This window comes from Ursus arctos, unplaced genomic scaffold (genome assembly GCF_023065955.2).
Source record: "Ursus arctos isolate Adak ecotype North America unplaced genomic scaffold, UrsArc2.0 scaffold_4, whole genome shotgun sequence".
NCBI classification, from domain to species: Eukaryota; Metazoa; Chordata; class Mammalia; order Carnivora; family Ursidae; genus Ursus; species Ursus arctos.
The window spans coordinates 64,114,397-64,133,830 of NW_026623056.1; the positions used below are offsets into that span (position 1 = coordinate 64,114,397).

The 19,434-nt window shown below is 36.7% G+C and overlaps 1 protein-coding gene across 1 annotated transcript in view; it reads left to right on the forward strand.

Moving 5' to 3' along the window:
• Positions 1-19,434, forward strand: part of ROBO1 (roundabout guidance receptor 1) — a 763,832-nt gene that overhangs the window by 68,475 nt on the left and 675,923 nt on the right. The window lies entirely within an intron of this gene.

Consider the following 19,434-nt stretch of genomic DNA (forward strand, 5'->3'; position numbering starts at 1 on the left):
TTGTGTTATGAACTATGCATATCTCAATGTAACAAAAATATAGTCCCCACTCTTTCCTCCCGAACCCTCTACTCACAATCTACTACATTTGGTTTTAAGCTCATGGTTCACTCAGTACCTTTGTTGAAAAGCAACGTCTTTATTTCCTATTGGCGTGCTCAGGTGAGTGGGCCAACTGCTTTTCTTCCTTGACATGGGAATGTTATATGCTACGTTTATTATTACACTTTAGCAAGACTTGGAAGCCATTGTCTGCTTCTGCTTGTTGTGGCTCCCATAGATCGCCCCTTGGCAGTGTATTCTCTCATCTTGTCTCCTCCGCAAAGGTTCCAAAATGTTTTTGCCAATAATACTATGTTGCCATTTACTGTCTATAGTTGAATATATTGAAATTATTTGACATGTCAGATGTCACTTAGAAGTTAAATCCTTTATTAATTTAGTGACCAAAAGGTATTCTTTACCTATCACATCATCGCTATTTGGTACAGTTTGTTGAGAGGGTAATTTAGACTGTGCTGCATGCAGGCTAATACTTGACCTTGACTGTCATCAGAGGTATTTTAAGTCCAACAAACACGTTGACATATTAGAGAAGTTTAGGTTTTCCACAGAATCCTAATATCAAGCAGTGTAAGTGTTCAGTGTACTATTTAATGTATGTTTATCTAAATATTTAGAAAATAAAACTAAAAACAAAAGAAGAATTACAACACCCATCTATCCCTTCTGTATTATTAATCCTAGAATAAAAATATTGTTAAAGTTTGGGGTATCTTCCTTTTGAGACGTCTGTGTGTTTATCTGTCTGTATCTATTTATCTATAAGACTACACATCCACACATACTTTTGCTGCAAAAAAAAAAAAGCAAAAACAAAAAAAACAACCCATAATTATTTTGTGGAATTTTTTTTTTACTCATCACCATATTATGAATTCCAAGAAAACATTAAATTAAATTGAGTATTTTGACTGTCTACAACTTAAATTTCATAATGACCACAGCTGCAAATAAAGTATCTACTAGAAAACTGTTTCAACTCTAACTGTAAAGTGTAACCCAGCTCTTCTTTCTGAATAATTATTCAAAATAATCATTAATACAATAAATGTGCATATGATTCTAGAATATGTTTCATTTTGCAAAATGATAATTTTTTAATGATATGGATCAGTGATCTAAGATGGTGAACATATTTGTGTAGCTCTTTTTAAGAAATAAGGCTTTACATTGGAAACCTTTTAACTTTGGAAATTTTATTTAAAGAGTCAGACCTCATTTAGAAAGTTGATGCTCACATAACTTTGTAAAACTTCTAAGAAATGATTTGATCTCACACAGAAAAAAAAAAAAGCCTAGAAATATTTACTTAGATGTTAAGCATTTATGTAGACTACTGTTCAAAGCATATGTGTTCAGACATAAGAGAAAGAAATAGGACTTTTTTGAAGAGTTAAAAAAAGTGCTTCAGGTTTTGATAAGTCATATAAAGTGATACTGAGAACTGGCCCGCCTGTTTAAGACATAATTTTCTACCTCATCATAGCAGCAGAATTCAAAAGTAATTCCAACATACTTCTATTCATCCTACTGAGGTTTCAGACCTCTAAGAAATTGAAACTATGAGAAAACAGCATTTAGAGAGCCCTTTGTTTTGGTCAGAAAGATATACCCATAGTTTTGTCATCATCTGAAGCCACTTTCATTAAGCCACCATCAGCCCTATTTTGTAGAAGTGTATTATAATTTTAACTCAAAAATCAGATGACTGTATTTCTTTGTGAATATAAATAGTAACCAACATATAGCCATTTACATCAAACACAAGAAAGTAAATGCAACAAATTTCTATCAGTGCATCTATTTATCTAGGATTTGGGGAATATGAAACTGACTTTAATTAGGCTCTTCTCAAAAATTATTCTTGACCTAATTCCAAATGAATCCCCCCCCCCATCTTAACTTCTCATTAGTATTTGAATATTCCGGCTAGTCGTAGAATCTACCGTATTTCAAACCTGTGCTGTATTAAATCATCAAGTATCTACAAAGTGCCCCAGAATGCCAGGCCCTATGAAACACTGAAAAAGATTGGTAGATGTTTAATAACAGTGAAAAAGCAACAATAACCTTAATAAAAGTGGCAACAGCTTATAAACTGTCCAAAAGGGAAAGACTCGTTTCAGCAAAATTGCTGATGGCCTTGGAATGTATGGCAGGGCAAGGAGACAGCCAGAGAGGTTACAGCCTCGCCACAGTTGGAATGCGGTCACTCGAGTTATCATCTCACGATTAGGAAGTGGCTGTGGTAGGGTTTAGATAATTCCAGTGAAAGCAAAACGGTGTGGGTCTTTATCTCTTTTCCTATTTTGTGTGCCTGAAGGGACGGGTTTTGAAAGCCACTGAGTAGCCTCCTATTCACCGGTACCAGGCAGGTAATTAGACCCAACAGCAGAAGTGAGACTTTGCTCTAGTGAGGCAGTCTGGAGTCCTTGCCCCCAGAGAGCAAAAGTCTTTTAGATGAAACAAAGAGGGAAGAGAAGTGAAATAAGAGAAGACTGGCCCTAGCTGTCAGATTCTTCATTGAGTCACACGTCAGCTGTTTAAACCTCTGTTTCAGTCAGCAGACGCCTCACAGGGACTTTGAATGACTAAAAACAGGAAGTAGTGGGTATAGTCTCATGCAGTAGAAAGATGGCGGCCAAAAACGATTTCATGATCAAACAAAGCATAAGGAACCAATTGGCCCAGATCCCAAATATACACTGTTAAAATACTTAGAATACTTAAAATACTTTCCACACTTTTTTTATGAACAAATTTCAAACATACCAAAAAATTGAAAGAACAATAAATGAACATTTATGTTCTTCTTCCTATATTAAAATTTTTAATATTTTACCATAATTATGTCATCTCTCTTTAAAGTTATATATGCATATGTGTGACATTATTTTCTTTGCTCTGTCATTTGAAACTAGGTTCAGACTTCAACATGCATATCCTAAATAAAGCCTTTCATTTTTCTAACCATAATAAGATCGCACCTTAGAAAAATAACAATGATTCTGTTATATACTGGCTAGCCCATGCACAAATTGCCCAAAAGTGTCCTGAGAAGACCTTTTATAGCTGCTGCCAATGTTATTTTTAATTTTAAATTATAATCCAAACTAGATTCACTTATTGCATTTAACTATTATTCCTTTGTATTTTGTGGTTTCTGTCTGAGTACCATCAATGTATTGGGCCAATAATTCTTTGCTGTGGGAAGGTGAGGGCTATCCTCTGCATTGTGGGATGTATAGCAGCATTACTGCATTATACCCACTAGATGCAGATAGTACTTCCCCCTGCCCCAATTTGTAACAATCAGATTGTCTCCTGACGTTACCACCTGTCCTCTGGGGGCAAAATCACTTCGGACTAAGAACCATTGTTCTTTTAATCTAGGAGAGTACTTCTGTCTGCCCCTAATGTAATGTCATTTAGCCATGCCTAGAAACAGGTCTACCTATATTTTACATCTGTATTATCTCAACATATACCACATCCATCCCTCTGTGGACTGTTTTAGAATTATGAATCTCAATAGGAGACAGTTAGCCTCTGAGCAATCATAAAAATCACCTGAGAAATTTGCCAAATATCAATTCCTGCATTTTTCTCCTAGATATTCTGAGTCAGTTCTGGATTGGGACCTGGAAATCTGAGTTTTTTAATAAGCACTCCAAGGTTTCACTGTCCCATGTCAAGTCTGAGGAAACAAAACAAAACAAACAAACAAACAAACAGAAAAAAAACTATGTCTTCCGCACTTCTTTCCACTTAATGTGGGGATACCTATGTCTTAGACCCTATACTTTTGTGTAAAGCAACATCCAGTATTTAATGGTTTCAGATGTCATCAATAGTGCAATATTTTCAAAATATTTGTGTTTAATGTTGAACTCCCACTTGTCTCAAGTCTGTTTCTATGAGGATTTTTGTTCATTTTGATTCTAACATGTTGACAACACAATCTGATATCTTTTCTACCATGAATGCTTTTCTACCATGATTTCTATTATGATAAAAGGTTATTATTTTTTTTTTGGTAGAAGTTTACTTTAAATTTCTATTGTCATTCATTGCTAGTGGGAATGCAAAATGATGCCTTCACTCTGGAGGACAGCTTGGTGGTTTCTTAAAAAATGAAACATTTTTACCATGTAATCCAGCAGTCGTGCTCCTTAGTATTTACCCAAAGGATTTGAAAACATATATCCAAACAAAACCTGTGCATGTATGTTTATAGCAGCTTTATTCAAAGTTTCCAAAATTTGGAAGCAACCAAGGTAGCCTTATGTAAAGGAGTAATAAATAAACTGTAGTATATCCAGACAATAGAATGTTATTCAGCACCTAAAAGAAATGAGATATCCATTCTTAAATGCATATTACTAAGTGCAACAAGCCAAGCTGAAATGGCTGCATACTGTATGATTGCAACTATATGACACTCTGGAAAAGGCAAAACTTTGGGGACAGTAAAATATCAGTGGTTGCTAGGAGTTCAGGAAGAGGAAGGGGTGAATAAGTAAAGCACAGAGGATTTGTGAGGCTAGCCAACTCTGTATGTTACTAGAGTGGTGGACATATATCATCATAAATTTTTCTAAACCCATATTATGTACAACACCAACAGTGAGACCAGTGTCACGTAAGAATCTTGGGTGATAAGGATGTATCAAGGTAGGCTCACCAATTGAAACAAATGCACCGCTCTGTGGGGAATAATAACGGGGGAGGCTGTGGGTATGTAGGAGCAGGGGGTATATGTGAACTCTGTGTACCTTCTGCTCACTTTTGTGGTAGACCTAAAACTCCTCTAAAAAATAAGATCTATTAATTTTTTTTTTCTATTAATTGCCTTATCATGTTTCCTGAGTCCTAGACTGGCTGCCGTGTAATCATTGTACTCTCTCCCCCTCTGCACTCCCAGTAGAGTTACCATGTTCTCTGAATTCTTCTTCTAGAGCGGAGCATCTCAAACTCCCATGTGAAGCAGAAGAATCACACAGGCAACTTGTTAAGATGCCCATTCCCTTTCCTCCCCTGGGATAGGCTGGTGATGGCTAGTAAGGAGGGCACGTATTGCATGGTGCACTGGGTGTTATACACAAACAATGAATCATGGAACAGTACATCAAAAACTAAGGATATACTGTATGGTGACTAATATAATAACAAACTATTATTTTAAAAAAAGTTTGGGCATGTAGTATAGAAATATGAATTTTTAACAAATGTTCCAGGTGATTCTGAAATAGGTGACCCAAGAACCAAGATTTGAAACCTCCTGCCTTTTAGCATCTGACATAGTCACCATTTTGGCCTTTTTTTTTTTTTTTTCCTATGGCTTCAGGCTGATTTTTTTCAAACAAAGGTCACAATAATTTCTTTGCTGCCTAATTCCTGTCTCCTTTTGCTACAATTATGCCTTTGTAAGCTGCTGAAATAATCTCCTGCAAATGCCATTTTTATCACACCACCTTCCTGCTCAAGAATCAGCTACTCCTACTATATCAAGTCTAAACTCTTGGCTTTTAATTCAAGGTCTTCTGTCAACTGGCACTTTTGTACCTCTCTAATTTTATCTTTTCCCACTACAGACTGACTCTCCCCTCTAGCTAAATCTAGCCAACTTTCCATTCTTCCATGCTGCTTATTTGTGTGACTTTGAGTTTCCCATCAGTTGGAATGCTCTCCTGTTCATTTTACCCAACGTGGAATAAATACATTTGCTCCCAACTCACCTACTTCAGGAAAATTCCTTGATTAAATTTTTCCACCTAATTGTTATGCTGACTGAATAAAAATTAACAAGCTGGACTATAATTTCAATGGGTAGCAATAACAAAAGAAGCCTCTAATATTATAAAGGAGGAATGGTATGTTATCTTTCCAGTTATAAAAACAAAGGATTACTGCAATAAAAGTATCAATCAGAATTTTCATGGAAAAGTAGGTGCCACAAAGTATTAAAAATAAATGGGTTAAAAGTTGAATATAAGTGCAGTGGTTTGAGTAAACACTACAGTGAGACAAGAAGACAGAGCCAGTAGGAAATGAATGAATGGAGAAAAATAAGGTAAGAATAAGGTAAAATAGGTAAATAAGGTAAAATAAGGTACAAATAAGGTAATCATTTCACATTCTAAGATGTGAAATGATTGTGGTGACAAAGTACAGTGGAAATGCAACAGGAAAGCAAAGCCTCAGTTGCCTATCCAAATTAATCTAAATCTTTCCCAGAAGCACTTTTGGTAGCACATGGACATTCATTTTATTATTTTCTAGGAATAGCTGCTACACCCAACCAACTATTGGCCTCTTCAAAGCAGTCATTTCCTGAGCCTATGGAGCAAAAACACTTCTACCAGAAATTCCATTCCGGTGACATGCTGCATGCATACCTAATTCATTCAGTGCACCCAGATTTATTTCCAAATGGTTCTATGTGTTAGGAATTCATAAGAGTTACCGATTTTCCATGCCCTCACCAATACTTGGGTTTACCTATCTCCAAATTTTATTAATTGAATGGGTATATTATGATATCACATTGTGATTTTCCTTGCGTTTATATAATTACTAAGGAATCAGTGCATCCTCTAAAATACTTCAGAGCCATTTTGGACTCTCTATCTAGAAACGGTCTCATCAACTCTGCTTCAATCTTTCGTATTATGTCTAATAATGACTTCCCTGTATTCACTCTATATCAGCCGTGCTGAACTCCAGAAGTCACCCAGAAATACTAGATTTTGCTAGCCTTCTTTGGTTTGCACATGGTTTTGTTTTTTTTTTTCTTTTCCTGCCAAACTCCAATATACTTCCTGTTCACACTTCAATTATAACACTTCGCAGATTTCATGAAAAGCATTTATATCTATATTTTCCCCCACAAGACCTGGCCTTTAAAGAAAAGAAAAACAACTTTGCATTCCTAGTGTCTAAGAAATAGGAAGTACATAGTGAAAGGTGGTGCAAAGGTACATACCTGACTGAAATTTTCTTCTTAACATCCTAAGAGGAGAGATTTCCTCTCTCTTAAGGTGAAGAGAGGCAAGACAAACCATCATGAGGTGCACGCTCAAGGGAGTCTGTCAGACTCTTAGAACTACAACCCACAGTCACAGCTACCCTGAACCCAGAGGTCTCACATTTGCCTTTTCCTGGTAACATGAATTTTTGAGCTCCAGAAGTCTTCTTTTTCCTTATTCAGGCCAAGATCCAAGTTCACCTGAACTGGCTTGTACCTGAGAAAGTGAAAGGAAGATCACAAAAACAGGAATCAGGCACTTCACAAGCTCGGATCTTGCAAAATAGCTAGGGAAGATTGCAACAGAATGAAGCAGGCTGGAAAGAACAGAGAAATGGAATCAGACATGCCTTTGGGGGTGAGGCAGATACTATCTTTTGGGGTGCAACCAGATGCAAGATAGAGAAGTCCATTAAGGTGATGGCGAAAAGTCCAGCCAGACTCGTGTAAATTGGTGTCGAGAAACTCAAGTGATAGACATTGCTTGGGGGACAGCAAGTGACTTCATGCAAGACCCCAGAGCAGACAGGCTGTCCTCCCTGCCAAGCTGGTGGGTCCAAGATGCAGGGAATCAAGAAACTAGAATGTATAGATTTGGAGTTAGATGGGCCTCTCATTAAATTATAAGATCAAAGTCATTGGAGAGAATTAAAAGTCAGCCAAGAACAAGATGTATTCTAGACCTAGAGAGACCACAGTGGTAAAGACACAAAAGAGGGATCAAGATATGTTCCCTAAATAACTATACAACTTGTAAACTTTATTTACTCACTTATATAACAGATATTTCTGAGCCCCTTCTAGAGGTTGAGCATGGACATTGATCAAGGGTACAGCAATAAACAGACAAAAATCTTGGCCCTCAAAAAGCTTAACATTTTATTATTTTTTTAGGACTTGATTTGACACACAAAGAGGACCATAGGGGCGCCTGGGTGGCTCAGTCATTAAGCGTCTGCCTTCAGCTCAGGGCGTGATCCTGGGGTCCTGGGATCGAGCCCCACATCAGGTTCCTCCACTGGGCAGCCTGCTTCTTCCTCTTCCACTCCCCCTGCTTGTGTTCCCTCTCTCGCTGGCTGTCTCTCTCTCTGTCAAATAAATAAATAAAATCTTGAAAGAAAGAAAGAAAAAAGAAAGAAGGAAAGAAGGAAAGAAAGAAAGAAAGAAAGAAAGAAAGAGAAAAGAAAGAAAGAAAGAAAGAAAGAAAGAAAGAAAGAAAGAAAGAAAGAAAGAAAGAAAGAAAGAAAATGAACGAACAAAGGAACCACAGAGGGAGAGGGAGAAGCAGACTCCCCGCTGAGCAGGAACCCGATGTGGGACTCGATCCCAGAACCCTGGGATCATGACCTGAGCCAAAGACAGATGCCTAACTGAATGAGCCATCCAGGTGCCCCTCAAAAAGCTTAACATTTGAGTGGGAGAATATGGACAATACAAAAGTAAAAAGTAACATGTAATATGTCAGATTTTGGTAAGTGCCAAAGAGAAAAATCAAGCAGAAAAGAGAAATGGGGGTGTCCCCAGGCAGGGTAGGATTACATTGTGATTCCATATTTGTTGACTAGGGCGCAAGACCACTGAGCACATGCATGCATGGGGAGAGAGTGAGTGTGTGTTCACAGTGAGTGTGAAGACTGTGGCACACAGGTGCATTGCTGACGTTTTTGTGAAAAAGCAAGGAGGCCCGAGTGGCTGAAGAAGAATGAGTAAGGGGAAGAAGAGGCACACGAAGTCGGAGATGTAAGAGGACTGGGGAAGTTCAGCAAATTTCGTTTTATTTTTTATAAACTTTTTAAAAAATCTCAGTATAATTAATGTTCAGTGTTATATTAGTTTCAGGTGTACAATATAGTGATTCAGTAATTCCATGCATTAGTCAGTGCTCATCACAATAAGTGTACTCTTAAACCCTTTTGCCTATTTCACCCATCCCCCACCCTCCTCCCTTCTGGTAACTACCAGTTTGTACATTTTTCTTCTTTATTTGTTTTGTATCTTAAATTCTACATATGTATTAAATCATATGGTATTTGTCTTTCTCTGACTGACCTATTTCACTTACCATTATACCCTCTGGATCCATCCAGGCTTTTGCAAATGGCAAGCTTTCATTCTTTTTTATGGCTGAGTAATATTCCTTTGTGTATATATACCACATCATCTTTATGCATTCATCTATCGATGGATACTTGGGTTGCTTCCATATTTTGGCTATTGTAAGTAATGCTACAATAAACATAGGGTACACGTATTCTTTCCAATTAGTGTTTTCCTGTTCTTTGGGTAAATACTGGAATTACTGGATCATATGTTATATCTATTTTTAGGTTTTTGAGGAAACTTCATACTGTTTTCCACAGTGGCTGCACCAGTTTGCATTCCCACCAATAGTGCACAAGGGTTCCTTTTTCTCCATATCCTTGCCAACGCTTGTTTTTTTGTGTTTTTTATTTTAGCCATTTTGACAGGTGTGAGGGGATATTCATTGATTTTTTAAAATTTCCATTTCCCTGATGATTAGTGATATCAAGCATCTCTTCATGTGTTTATTGGCCATATGTATGTTTATTGGCCATATAAGTGTCTTCTTTGGAGGAATGTCTGTTTATGTGTTCTGCCCAAATTTTAATTGGATTATATGGTTTTCTGGGTGTTGAGTTGTATGAGTTCTTTACATATTTTGGATACTAACCCCTTATCAAATATATCACTTGCAAATATCCCATTCAGTCAGTTGTCTTTTTGTTTTGTTGATTGTTAGAAATTCAATGAATTTTAAATTGTAAAGTACTGAAAACAATCCAAATTGATAATTATAGTTGCTTTTGACCTTTTTACATGTAGAACTCAATTAATTTTTTATTACAATTTTTCTGATAACATCATAGACTACCATTTCCTTATATTTTATAAGCTATTTATTCAAACTATTAACTAATAACAGATCATTTTTCTAGTGTAGAAAGAAACTTGTAGTGTTTCTTGATTGTATTAAAATCCTTTTAATATAATAATTTATTGAAATAATTATGAAGATTTATATTCTTTTCTCTGGAATAACATCCCTTTATTGTTTTATAATTTAAAAGTTACAGCAAATATTTTAGCATATTATATGGCTATAAAATCATATTATTTGCCTTATATTTAATTTGGTTAAATAAATATTCTATATACATTTTGATAGAGTATTGTCATAAGAAAGCCATTTCGAGATCATTTCTATATCTATATGATTCCAGCATTCCCTGGTATGAGTTTCTTGAGTAAACATTTTTTTCTGTGGTATGACATACAAATATAGAAAATGATTATAAAAGTACTATACTTAGTGAATTGGTACTAAAAATCTTAAATATCTTTTGAATTCTGATACTTCTAAGATGGTTTCTTTAACTTTTTTTAACTTTTAATTTATAAAGGCAGACCCACCAACTTTAGTAAGATAGAGGAGAAAACAATTTTGCTTTTTTTCCCCCTTATGTAGCAGAAAATAAGTGAATTAAAGATTTGTTTCAAAGTTGAAAGGATTATTTGGATGCCACAGACCTTCTAACCTACTAATGTTTTTCAGTATATCTTTGGGTATGTGTAAACATTTTCAGGTCCACTCTGCTGAGTGTGCTCACTCATACATACATTTGTTCCATTATTAAACATAGATTTGTTGAGCGCCAACTACTGGCCAGGCCACTGGGACATAACAGTCACCCAGGCAGAAGTCCTACCATCATGGATCTAATATTTTAGTTGTAGAGAAGAGTTAACACCAAAGAAGAAAAAACAGATAATATGTTAGATGGGAACAGGACTTATGAAATACTATAAAAGATAGAAACGCAGATAAGAAGTGGTGGGGAGCCTGGAATATTATAGGAGAAGGTCACGGTTGGCCTCTTTATGTAAAAAAGAAGGCAAAAGGAGGAGAGTTGTGTGCCGGTCTGGAAAGACTTCTATAAATTTATCATGTACCAGGAACTATATAAAGCTTTGCATCCATGAACACATTTAATTCTCACATTGAGCTTGTGAGCTAGGTAATAACTCTGTTTTACAGAGGAGAAACTGAGGCGCAGAGAAGACTGCCATTTATCCAAGGTTGTAGGCTGTTAGCAAGATTAAACTCAGGCAGCTATTTCTGGATTCTGTGTTTAAACATGACTGAAACATGCCAGGTCTAGGAAACCACAAGGGCAAACGTCTGAGATGTGCAGGTGTTTGGTGTGTTGGTAAAGCAGCCCTGAGGACAGTGTGGGCGGAAGGAGTTGGCAAGGTGGAGGAAGGGGGGAGGATAATGTGAGGCTGGAGTGGGGGATGGGTGGGATGCAGATCATACAGGACCTTGTGGATATGAGGACTGTGTGAGAGGCAGTCATTTAAGGCTTGATAATTAATAAGGATTTATGCTATGAACTTGGCTAACGTGTGTGCTTCCAATCAAAGGCATTTCATAGGGCAGGGATTAAATGGTAAGAAAACAACAATAATCAAAAAGAAAGGAGAGGAGCCTGGGTGGCTCAGTTGCTTAAGCGACTGACTCTTGATTTTGGATCAGGTCATGATCTCAGAGTCCTGGGATTGAGCTCTGCATCTGCCTCCATGCTCAGTGGGGAGTCTGCTTGAGGAGTCTGTTTCCCTCTGTCCCTCCCCTCTCCCCTGGCTCTCTCTCTCTCTCTCAAATAAATAAATAAGCTTAAAAAAAAAAAAGGAAAATATATAAGAACTCTCAGGCTAATTTTTGCAATCATAATGTACTTTTTAAATATCCTCCCAATACATCCTATTCTCCTTATCCTGTTCTTTTTCCTCCAGTGTACTTATCACAGTCTAACTTAATATGTTTTTAATAGATTTTATTTTAAGAACAGTTTTACATTCGCAGCAAAACTGAATGGAAAATACAGAGTTCCTATGTACCCTTTCCTCCCCCCCCCACCCCCGCAATATGCACAGCCTGCCCCACTGTTAATATCCCCACACCAGAAGGTACACTGGTTACAACTGATTAACCTGATTGACACATTGTTGTTACCCTATGTCAACAGTTTACATTAGGGTGATATTTTATTCTTTATTTATCTCCTGACTTTCCCCACTAGAATATAAGATCCATGAGTTCAGAGAGTACATCTGGTTCACTGCCTTATCTGCAGTGCCTGGAAAAACACTTCTCAAATAATTGATACTCAAAAATTATTTAGGAATTAATTAATTCAAACAGGACCTTTGTTACCGGGAAAGATCATTTAAGGCAATCTGGCAAATGTGGCCATTTTCAAAACACTGACATGGAGATTTTTGAGGCTAGTTGAGTCTAATGTTGCACCAGTCCCTACTGAAGCCCGTGTTTATGCAGTAACTTTTTACGGATAATGAAGGATAGTTGGAAGAAAGGCAGGCAGGGAAAAGGGGCTCCCATCCTAAGGAAAAGACCCCATCCTGTTATTCTAGGATTTACTCAATGCCTCAGCTTCAAGTCTTCCTACTGGGAGGATATACAAACTTGTAGGTGACAGAAAGGAAGAGAATGGCCTTGGGTGTCCTAACCCAGGCCTGGGGGCCAGCCGAACAGGCGGTGGAATATTTAAACAGAGCTTGATCTGGTGGCCTGTGGCTGGCCAGCATGCCTTCCAGCAGTGGTGGCCTCCGCCCTCTTGGTCCCCGAGGCTTGGAAACACCACCTTGGACGGAGCCCTCCACCCATTTCCACCTGAACAATGACCTGATAGGTAGATGAGTGCGTGGAAAAAACCTGATTGGGTGACAGGCGCATGCAAGGTTAATCAGATTAAAGCAGTCCACACCAAAAAGCCCATAAAACTCTCTAGATTTAAACACCAAATTGGCAACCCTCTCGGGTCTCTTCCCTCTTTGGGAGCTTTGTACTATTGCTAAATAAACTTTGTTTTACTCTCAATAAACTTTGCTTTGCTGCCCACTTCTCTTCATCTGGTCCACCTCTTCATTCTTCGAAGCAGTGTGACCAAGAACCGTGGGCACTAAAGGAAAAGAAATCCTGCAACACAGAGTGCCTGCTGCAAGCCAGTCATGCTTCTAGAGGCATATCTAGAGGGACACAAAGGTAGAAAAAAGTAAAGCTGCACCCTCGAGTTGTGCGTTAGTATTCTAGCAGACTAGCTTTTACTCCGGAAGTTGGAACTTGTGTCAGCTCTCTCAGTCTCAATATTTTGGTGTTTGATGGCAAGCAATGAATTGTTCAACAGCAAGCCCTAGAATATTCGTTGGTGATATAAACTCATCTGTGCATTGGTATGCTCATTTTTAAGATTCATTTTTTATGCTTCCCCTAGATGTTGCAATTGCACATCTTGGATTTTCTGGGACACGCCTGGCACTGAATATCTTCCTCCCTGTGTTCTTAAATGTGGCAGTACTTGTTAGAACCTGCATGCTAATTTTTTTCTTCTGAAATTAGGTCACTACACAAATAGAGTCACAATCTCAATGTCTGAGAATGTCGTGCTCCTTCATTATCACCAACAAACTGTAGTCAGACAAGGACTCTCAAGCAGGAGAGAAACTGGTAACCTATTGTCCTCAAAGAATTTATTTAGATTCCAAATGCTTTTCACACAGAGGGGGGATTTCCTAGGCATCTGGAAAACCTCCCTCTGTTATTTGGCATACTTTTCCTGTAATACTTTTACAAGCTGTAACTGCTCTGGGTGAAAAAATTTCTTAATCACCGTTACATGCTTTCTACAATATTCGTTGCCACTGTGAATGAAACAATCGAGATAAATACTTCAGACGTTGAAATTAGCACACCTACTTACTAAAAAGACAAGGAATTTATTCCTATTTATTCAAAGAAAAATGCAGATCTCTTTTTAAATAGTTAGCTTTTTAAAATGTGTCTCATACTGCACTTGCTTATACAACTATTTTAGTCTTAATTATTTTTCAGAGTAAAAGCAACACTGAATGGGTGAAGCGGATAGTAAACTAGAAAGCTTTGGGGGGGAACTTGTAGGACTCTCTAAAAGGTGAAATAAACTTTATAATATCAAGATCAAATTGTTGACTTAATGGTAAATCCTAGGATATTTAATTCCTCATTAAATTTGGATTTACATTTTATGGTCTTGGAGGTCATAATTTATTTATGCTGAAGTGTTCGTTTTCCTAAATTGCCGTTCTGTCCTTTCAAGCATAACAATTTGAAAATGCACTTCTTAGCCCTACACTAAATGATGCCAACTGTTTTATCAGTGCTAAGATTTATTTTTATTATTACTATAGTTAGTTATTCCATCAGGTCTAGAAAGATTCTTTGAACCACGAGTCTGGTGCTCATTGTGATGCATTTGTATATTCATGGCACATTGCAGGAGTTGTAAAACTGAAGAACTTTGGAGCATAAAGGGCTCATTCAATGCAATGTCATTATTTTACAAATCTAGAATCAGAGGACCAGAAACTGAAGATAATTTCCAAGGCGCATGTAGCTAGTAAGAGCCAGAAGTAGGAGCCTAAGTCTCAAACTCTGAGGCCATTGCCCTGGCTACACAAGGTTGTATTTCCAATGACTGTTGCCATATTTCTGATACTTATTTCTCTGGTCTATGGCAGGGGTCACAAGTTTGTTCTTTTAAATGCCAGATAGTAAATGTTTTAAGCTTCTGGACCACACGATCTTTGCCACAAGCATTCATTTCTATAGTTGTAGCGTGAAAGCAGCCATAGACAAGACACACACAAAAAAAATGAGTAGGGCTGTGTTGCAATGAAACTTTATATAATTCGAGGGGTGCCCGGGTGGCTTAGTTGGGTAAGCGTCTGTCTTCTGCGCAGGCCAGGATCCCAGGATCCTGAGATCGAGTTTCTCATTGGGGTCCCTGCTCAGCGGGAAGCCTGCTTCTCCCTCTGCCTGCTGCTCCCTCTACTTGTGCTCTCTCTCTTGCTCGCTAGCTCTGACAGATAAATAAAGAAATAAATAATCTTTACAATAGTAAGAGCTGGTTCTATTAAAAAAATTAAAAAACAAAATTCGAATTTCATATAATGTTCATGTATTACAAAATAGTATTCTTCTTTGAGTTATCTCAGCTACTTGACAGTACAGAAATTAATAGTTCATGCACTGTACAAAAATAAGCCATGGGCCAGATTTGGCCCATGGACCTTAGTTTGCCAACCTCTGATATAGAACAAAAGTAGGGATTTTTTTAAATTTTATTTATTTTATTTTATTTTTGTAGTTTCAAGTTTTTATTTAAATTCCAGTTAGTAAACATATGGTGTAATATTAGTTTCAGGTATAGAATTTAGTGATTCATCACTTACATAGAACACCCAGTCTTCACCACAACAAGTGCCCTCCTCAATACCCATCATCTATTTAACTCATCTCTTTAACCACCTCCCCTCCAGAAACCCTCAGTTTGTTCTCTATAGTTAAAAGAGTCTGTTTCTTGGTTTGCCCCCCTCTCTCATTTTTCCCCCATGTTCATTTGTTATCTTTCTTAAATTCCACTATGAGCTGAAATCATATGGTATTTGTCTTCCTCTGACTGATCTATTTCTCTCAGCATAATACTCTCCAGCTCCATCCATATCGCTGCAAATGGCAAGATTTTATTTGATGGCTCAGTAATATTCCATAGGGTAGGGATTTTTAAAGCATGTTGCCTATAATCTGTAGACAAACAGGATATCCACTGGGGCGGGGGAATTTTTTTATTATTATGTTATGTTAGTCACCATACAGTACATCATTAGCTTTTGATGTAGTGTTCCATGATTCATTGTTTGCATACAACACTCAGTGCTCCATGCAATACGTGCCCTCCTTAATACCCATCACTGGGCTAACTCATCCCCGAAAGTTTTTAACTTCCATTTAAATTTAAATCATCCTTCTAAATTGCTAACTTTACTAATGCATATGTTAATATATTAGTACCTATAAATTTAATTTATAAACAAAAATATACACATTTATTGAAAGTTTCCTCAATTATTTTTAACAAATAAGGAGTTGCAATAAAAAATATTAAAAATCCATGGATTCAAACAAAACATATGAGCAAAGGGGAAAAAGAGAGAGAGAGAAAGGCAAATCAAGAAACATACCCTTAACTATAGAGAACAAACTGATAGTTACAGAGGGGAGGTGGGTGCAGGGATGGGGATTAAGGAGGGCACTTGTTGAAAATTTTTTTTTTTTTTAAAGATTTTATTTATTTATTTGACAGAGATAGAGACAGCCAGCGAGAGAGGGAACACAAGCAGGGGGAGTGGGAGAGGAAGAAGCAGGCTCGTAGCGGAAGAGCCTGATGTGGGACTTGATCCCGGAACACCGGGATCACGCCCTGAGCTGAAGGCAGACGATTAACCGCTGTGCCACCCAGGCGCCCCACTTGTTGAAATTTAAAATTAAAATTTAAAATTTAAATTTAAAAAAATTAAAAATAAATCAATAAAATCCCCTGGTCCAGATAACAGTAATCTGAAACTACCAAGGGAAATTTAGTAAGAATATGCATGTATAATCTTGCATGATTACAGGATGGGAAATCTCTGATATATAAAATAGAGTTAATTGTACTACTTCCATAAAGTTGTGTCAATTAAATAAAGTGTTAGAGGTCAAGCGCCAATATGGTGCTTGGGACTTACTAGATACTAAATAATAATTTGTACTATTATATTTCATGTGACAATAGTTCATAAGTAAAAAGTAAATACTCAGCCAGACATAATAAAAAAAGACTGAATTAATCTGTAAGAAAATACTGAAAAATAATAACATGTTTACTCCACATTTTTATAATGCTTTACAATTTTCAAAGCGCTAATCAATTATATTTATTGTAAATTTGGTCTTCTAACTTCCACTGGTTAAGGGAAATGATAAACCACAATTACACTTTTGGCTTGCTCCACCACTCATAATGAGAGGAATATTAAGAACCTGAGCACAAACAGGAGAGTGAGTTTTCTGTTTCTTAGTCACTTGAGAAAGAGGTGAGGGGCCTAAGGATATTTGACCTAGAAAAGAAGAGCTTTAGTGTAAAGGGGATAATTCTAAAAAATTTTCAAGATTGGCCACATGGAAGGGAGCATATAGACAGATTATTTTATTACCCTGAAGAGAGAACTGGAACCAAAAGGAAACAGCTTTAGACAAAATGCAAAGAAGGATTTGTAATGCTGGAATAGTGTAAGTATGGAATTGTCAATCCTTGATAGAATGAGTTTTTCTAGAACCTGTAAACCACCTGTTAAAGAGGAGATCCTCCTGAAAGAAGTAAAGTTGTACTGGGTCTCTTTTATGATCCTGTCTATCCCTGAAAAACAACCACCACCACCACCACCACAAAACTACTACTAATAATAATCCTGCATATTTTTAAGATCATGGGTTATAAAACTCTTATTTAGACACTGAATTTATGTACATATAATGTTACTATGATTTTCAAATGTTTTACTTTAAAATTCTGGCTCAATATAACTCTTCAGTTTTATTCCAACTCAAAAACCCTGCCAGTATCTTTGAACAAATCATAGTAAACAGATTTAAAATGTCTTTCACTTTAACCTTTTAAATTGTTCCTACATTTAAGATTGACAAGTAGGCAAAATAAGATTTGTTTTCTTATGAATTTTCTTACTAGAGCTGCCAAATGTCCTTTTAAAATATCGTTTTTCAAAAGATGATGATACAAATCGGGGCATATCACAGAGGGGCCTATGCATATTCACGCAGGTGATGCTACTTTTATGAGACATTTGCACTTAAAGTAAAGCCAATGCCAGGTCTAACTCCTCTGATCTCAAATAATTTATAATGTAGCTTTCACTCTGTAGAAGGGAGATTGTAATAATTAATCCACCAGTTTTTGATGTAAAATAAGGCAACACATTTAACCAATATACTGTATTTTAAGTGTTTTGCACAATTTGGATTAAATGTGTTCTGTAAAGGCTCTTAATTGTACAAATGATCTAATGGAACAATAAACCTTGGCTTTCTCATTAGGTCTACGTTTATTTAGATGGATTTATTATATGGAAAATTTACATCGTTCTAGCCTACCAATGCAAACGAAAATGTGAGCAGATCCGTGATACTCAGTTTCATGCAGGGTTGTGTTATTTTCATTGGTGCATTGCTGGCAGGAATTGAAAAGAAACAGATTTTGTCTGTTGGTTTTTGGCTGTCATATGAATCATTCCCAAAGAATGAGCCCTTAGCTAAGGATTGGTGAGGACTAGAGAAAGGATCGTGGGGACTCTGCTTTCTTCTTTACCTTTTCACTGTGAAATTTATTGCTTGCCACACAAAAAAGTAGCAAATGGTGATTTATTTCCACAGGATAGAGGACATTACATATTTTCCTGTTCTCCAGCCATATTTTTAAATTTATTTTGAGAAATCCATCTCTAGTTATAAAATATTGATTAATGGCAATGGTACATGTTTGTATGATTTGAGGATGATGACAAAGCTGAGGAGCTCAGGAGCTCTCTTCAAGTTTAAAATGAAATCAGACCGTCCGAGTACATTAGCTACTTTGTAACGAATGCTTGGTACATTTTCTCCAATATGTATACATATTCAAAGTATTTTTTAACAGAAAGAAATTTATATTTAAGTGTGTGTTTTTCTGAGAAAATATTTGATTACCAAAATTAATTTTCATGTTTATATATTTTATATTTATATATATTTTATATTTAATGATGGCCATGTTGGTCTCTTCTATTTTATTTGAGCCTATTTATAGTATTTCTCTTAGAATGAATTAAGTGACAATTTTTCAAAGAAAGCAAATATAAGTATTTCTCAAGAAAGGGCTGTGAAGTAGACCTCTAATACTTTTTGTGGTGACTAGATTGTCTTAAAAATTCCTCCTCATTTCATTTCTTTGTCTATCCTTTATATGTAATGCAAATAATGTTTCTAGCTTCTTTTTTTAAAGATTTTATTTATTTATTTATTTATTTATTTATTTGGATGGGGAGGGGCAAAGGGAGAGAGAGAACCTCCAGCAGACTCCAAGCTCAGGATGGAGACCCACACGGGTCTGGATCCCATGACCCTGAGATCATGGAGAGCAGAAATCAAGAGTCAGTTGTTCAACTGACTGAGCCACCCAGGCTCCCCTGTTTCTAGTTTCTTAATGCCAATTATGTATTAAGTATTGTACATAAGCGAACATGTTGGAACAGCACAATGACCGTCTTTACTGAGGAAGAATAGCAGGCTCAGAGAGGTTAAGTGACTTGCTAATAATCACACAGACAGTAAATGACAGAGCTGGAACTTGAACCAAAGAAGTCGGACTTCAAACACATCACTCTTCATCCCTAAA